The following is a 5,726-nucleotide window of genomic DNA, read 5'->3' as shown; positions in this document are numbered from 1 at the left end:
ATGCAGATTATGAAATTTTACATAATAAACAAAATAATGAAGAAATACAGTGAAGTAGTTTATATGTTTGTAAATAGATTAGAGTGTGCTATATTTTAATTCCATAATACATAAAATAATTACTGATCAATATATCAAATAGTAAAAGCTAGTATTATCTGTTCTCTGTCCAACTTTGATTTCACTCGATATGATTTACAAATACTACATATTATCCAAATGATTCATAAGAATGTATCATTATAACTTTTGTTTAGTAAATTTATGTGAAGTTTACTAGCTGGTATAAGAAAGCGGTTGGTATTTTAGTCTTCAAGATACTTAATAGCCAGTTACTCCTTTATTAAGTTTTTCAGATTAATTTTTAGATATTTATTCTCCTAAATAGGTTTAGTCTTATCACTTCAAATAATAAAGGTAAATTAGTAACACAATTTGTAGTAAAATTAGAGTAATTTTAAAGTGATGTTTTGCAAGATTATTTTTAACCTGTTGATGGATGCTGTATGAAATCATAGAAATATGACTAAATGAATTTATACAATCCTGCAAATTAGTCAAATAATAATAAAAATAGAAAATAATAGATGCGGTAAATTTTCATAATCGATTTTAATAAGAAAAAGCCCAACAGAAATTAACCCCTTCTTTCTATTTATTCTGGCTGGTACTTTATAATAGTTGTCAATTGATGATAATGAATTTTTAAAGCATGTGAAAAAATTCCTTGTCTCACTAGAACTTGAACCCAGAAGCTCCAAATGAGATGCAGAGATGCTACCATTCTACCATGGGGATAACTAATTATTATTTTTAATAAAATAATTTTCATCTGAACTTTTATTTAATAATAAATTCATTAAAGCAATAGCAGAATATTTATCCATAACCAACTCTTTGTTGTCTTTCTGGGTGAACTCTGGACCCAGCAGCTCTTCTCAGAGCTAAAGCTAAAAAACGGCCCTTTTCAGGGCCACAGAAAGGTTATGAATTACATGCTGTTGAAGCCATCCGGCGACAGTTTATTGCCATATACCCAGATACTATATAGTTTTTATTTAAAATAATAAATAATAAATATCCAAAAAAGTGGTTATTCAAATAAATGACCACATACATTTAGCTGTTATAGATATTATTTTGTATCTTTCTCTCTCTCTCTTTGTGTGTGTGTGAATTGATCTAACTTTATTGCAGATTGGTAGTACCTGTATCTTTTATCCAGAAGGTTCTTATTGGACTACTGGTCAGACTTAAAATTTTACAAACACTACAAAGTTCATCTATCACTACGAAATTATATTTAAACACCAGCTTGCTTTTTTCTAAAAAAAAATAATATTTATTTATACAGTATTTCATTCTGTTTAAGCATATAATAAAGTTTTAAAAAAATCTGTTAACATTCCTCCTATTTTCAATATATTGTAGAACACAAAAAGAACAGCAATCAATTCAGACACACCTTCTTTCTTTCTTTTTCTGTTTAGCCTCTGAGACCACCATAAGGTATTACTTCAGAAGGTGAATGAGTTTGATATGCATGAATGTAAATGAAGTGTAGTCTTATACGGTCTCAGGTCAACCATTCCTGAGACGTATATTTAATTGAAACCCAACTACCAAAGAACACAATCCACAATCTAGAATTCAAATCCATCTATAAATATTTTATAGATGTAACAAAACAGCTGTAAGGAACCTGACATGAGTACTAGTCTTTAAAAGATATAGTTATTTTCAATAATTATGTGTACAAGCATACCACACCAGTACTAGGTAAACTACTCTCCAGTGCTAATTTGACAAAATGATTGTTACTATAACTGAATAAATAAATAATTGCTTTTACTCATTATCTGAATTAATTATTACTAACTATAATTAATTGTGTTAACAATCAATTAATAACAAAATGGTTATAACCAACTGAATAGTTAAGCAAATATATTCATGTACCTTCCAATTCTAGTAACAGGCAAGATTTTCTTTAGGAAATCTAAGCAGTTCTTCAATGAATTTTTTAATAACTAGAGGAAAAGCAAATATGTTAGTCAAATCAAAATTATTGATTTGTAACATAGTAATTACAGCCAGGATAGCTAGTACTTTGAGAACTGGGGATGAATGTGAACCCGCTGGCGCGCGCGCGCGCGCGGGTGTGTGTGTGTGTGTGTGTGTGTGTGTGTGCGTGTGCGTGTGCGTGTGTGAGTGTGTGTGTGTGTGTGTAACAAGTTACAGCCCCAGAAAGATTGGGACAAGTAGTGTAGACCAACAACTTAATGTTTGCAGTTAAAAAAGATTTATACACTCATTTGTAATGTTTATTACAAGAAATCTATCAAACAAATTTGTGGAAATGCATGGAATTACACTTTTTGATAATAAATAAATATATAAAAAATATAAAGCTGCATATAAATGCAAAGTATTTTTACTTCCTTGAAGAATTTCTTTTTCTAGACCATATAATAAATAGTTTTAGATTTAAGAGTAGATTTAAGCCAAATTTCTGACTAATCATGTTTTTGGTTCGAATTACCATAGGATGATATTAAAAAACCTATTCTCATAAATAAAGGCTTCATTAAATCATATAAGTAACTTTTTTTTGTAAATTGTTTGTCATACATATACCATAGTTTAATGTTTCACTGTGATTTCATTAAATGTTGCTATTGCATTTCAATTATATTTTCTGATGGTACAGTAAATCAAGACTTGTTAGATTAGATTATTAAGAATGAAACCAAACATATTTTCCACGGCTAAAAAAGTTTTCTTCCAATTAAAAAATTGAGAGGGTAAGACGCATTTTAGTAGACCTTTATTATTTATTTTAAAATCAACAGAATAATATTTCTACATTATAAACATACAAAAAGAAAAATATCAATTTCATAAATATATTTATAATATATTCAAGATCTATTCAGAAAATAACTGTTTTTTTATGTTTATTATTAATTTTACAGATTATTGGTCTTTATCCCCTTCAAAGTATTACACAATATTACCTATTACACAATTTTACCATTAGTGTTTCTGCTTCGCGAAGCAATCCTGGATAGCTTCATTTGAAATGGCCTTTCCGTGACGAATTTGCTTTAATATCATCAGTAATGTCAAAACAGCATTCTTTCATCATTGATTTTAATTTCGGAAATGAAAAAAAAATTTGCAAGGAGCCAGGTCCAGCGAATAGAGATGCTGATGCAGGTTCAGCCATCCGATTTTTGGCTCCAAACTGATGAATTGACAAAGCTGAGTGTGCAGGCACAATATCGTGGTGAAGGAACAGTGAGTTGTCTTGCCACAACTCTGGTCTCTTTTTGTGGATTTTTTCACGTAGCCGTTGTAAAATGCCTTATATTACCCACGGTTTACTGTTTCACCTGGAGGCAAGAATTCAAAATGCACAATTTCATTAAAATCTAAAAATACAGGAAGTATCACTTTGACATTGGATAGAGGCTGACTCCTCTCTTGGGGCATGGAGATCCTTTGTCAATACATTGTGATGATTGAACTTTTGTCTCAATGTCGTAGCCGTAAACCCAGCTTTCCTCTCCCTTATGATCCTTTGCATGAATATTTCACTGTCATTGGCTTGTTCAAGAAGTTGACAACAAACATCCACTTGATGTTCTTCTGCTGTTCGGTCATCAAACGAGAAACAAACTTTGCTGCAACTCGATGCATGTTCAATTTTTCAACCAAAATGTCATGGCATGATCCAGATGAAGTTTTCTGACAGTCAATCAGTGATTTGCACACACCAGATCGTTGATTTTCTGAACATGGCTGTTACCAGCTGAAGTCGGAGGCCTACCTGGTTGAGAGTCATCAATTGACAGACGACCATTTTTAAATCGTGAAAATCATTTGTAACATTGCATACAACTCTGATATCAGACCCAGAAACTCCGTAAGCTTTTTTAAAAAGGTTGAAATGTTTCTATGAAAGTTTTCCCCAGTTTCACGCAAAATTTTACGTGTATTGTTGCTTCCAAAAATGCACATTACAAAAATCGCTATTAACACTTAAACACGTTGCACTCAAATAACAATACATGAAAACAAATCGAGATATCAACAATCCAAGAACAAGTTGTTACAGAGGTGGTTATGGGGAACACAATGATCTTAACCACATGTCATTAAATATTTACGTTGGCGCATAATTAAAAATGTTCGGTTATTTTCTGAACTGACCTCAAATAATAAATTGTTACTACCCATCAAATTGTATATTTGTATATTTATTAGTATTATCTTAAATATAAAAACTCAATAAAAATCACTGAATAAAAAAGACAGCAATACATAGCCATAACAGAAATTTTTAATAACTATAACAATACTATTAGATTCAAAATTAACATTTATTAAAAATTGATTCATTATAAATTATAATGCTTAATTGTTTTGCTTTAATTTAAATTCCATTTTTAATACTTACAGCAACTAGCAATAAATAACAAAGCAAAACATTAATAAGACACTCTGAATAAGACTATTAATATTATGGAACAAAACTAGTATTAACTATTGAAGTTATCAATTTGAATTAAGTCAGCCACCTGATGTTAGACTAAAGGCTTGCTAACCATGATCAATTTATAGTCCTTAAAACAATACATATCAGCTCCAAGATTATGTAATTTAGAAAATGGATAGGCTTTAAATCATGTATAAAATAAGGTAGTTTGGAATTGTACTAATCTCACCTTGGATTATTTTAAGGGGTCATGGTTTCTTTTGCATGATAATTCCATCCATCATTGTTTCCTCTCATTTTTGTAAAACGAGGAATCCCTCATGTTGACCTACTGGACTCTACACTCCAGATTCAAAAACAATTACATATTTTTAATTTACTTATAGAAGTGGCATTTCAAGGTAAAATTTATGATAAAAGATAATATTAGAAATGGAAATTCGATGATGTTTCATTGGTTCAGAAGACTATGAGAGAACTTCAAATTATACCAAGGAAGTTTTTCCTGCCATTTGACTTGCATATGAATGACATAAATTGTGTTCAAAAGTAGACTGGGATTATAAGCTTGAAGTTTATAATAAATACTTTTTATTTATTGTGAATGTTGTTAAACATTCAGTTTGGGAACTTAATTGTTGCACTGTATTCCAAAAATATTGGTGATGGTTAATTAAAATTCATAGAAATTAAATAGAAAATTAATAATAAAATGGAAATTTGATTTACAATAATTATGTGAAATAAATGGCAATTATTTTGTTTTTGTACCTGAAATATTGCGTACAACTAAAAAGCAATGTTATAAGCCAAAGTGAGTTGTATGAAAGACATAAACTTCTTTGAGGAACATTAAAAGAATATTAAAATAGAAAATTGTAAATTAACATGGCAGACCAATATTCTATGTTTCAGCATGTACACTTATGTAATGATTTGTACAAACATTTTTTTACACAAATAAATAGGATTTACTTTAATGTACAATAATAATTTTATTTGTAGATAACCCAAATTCCAATTAATTTATTCTTGAAATTGTAAATTCCTAAAAACGTTCATAGAGTATTTGAGAAATATAAAAGGAATCATAAGGTCTTGAAGATCTTGGAAAAATCTGTATAATTGGAAGCCAGTTTACCAGATTAGTCTGATTTTGACAATGAGAGGACCTTTGACTACAGGCTAATGGTTAGCCAATTGTGCTCTGTATTTTTTCTTTATT

Source organism: Lycorma delicatula, chromosome 3 (genome assembly GCF_047948215.1).
Source record: "Lycorma delicatula isolate Av1 chromosome 3, ASM4794821v1, whole genome shotgun sequence".
NCBI classification, from domain to species: Eukaryota; Metazoa; Arthropoda; class Insecta; order Hemiptera; family Fulgoridae; genus Lycorma; species Lycorma delicatula.
The sequence above is the reverse complement of the archived record's forward strand: the minus strand, read 5'-3'. Positions refer to the sequence as shown.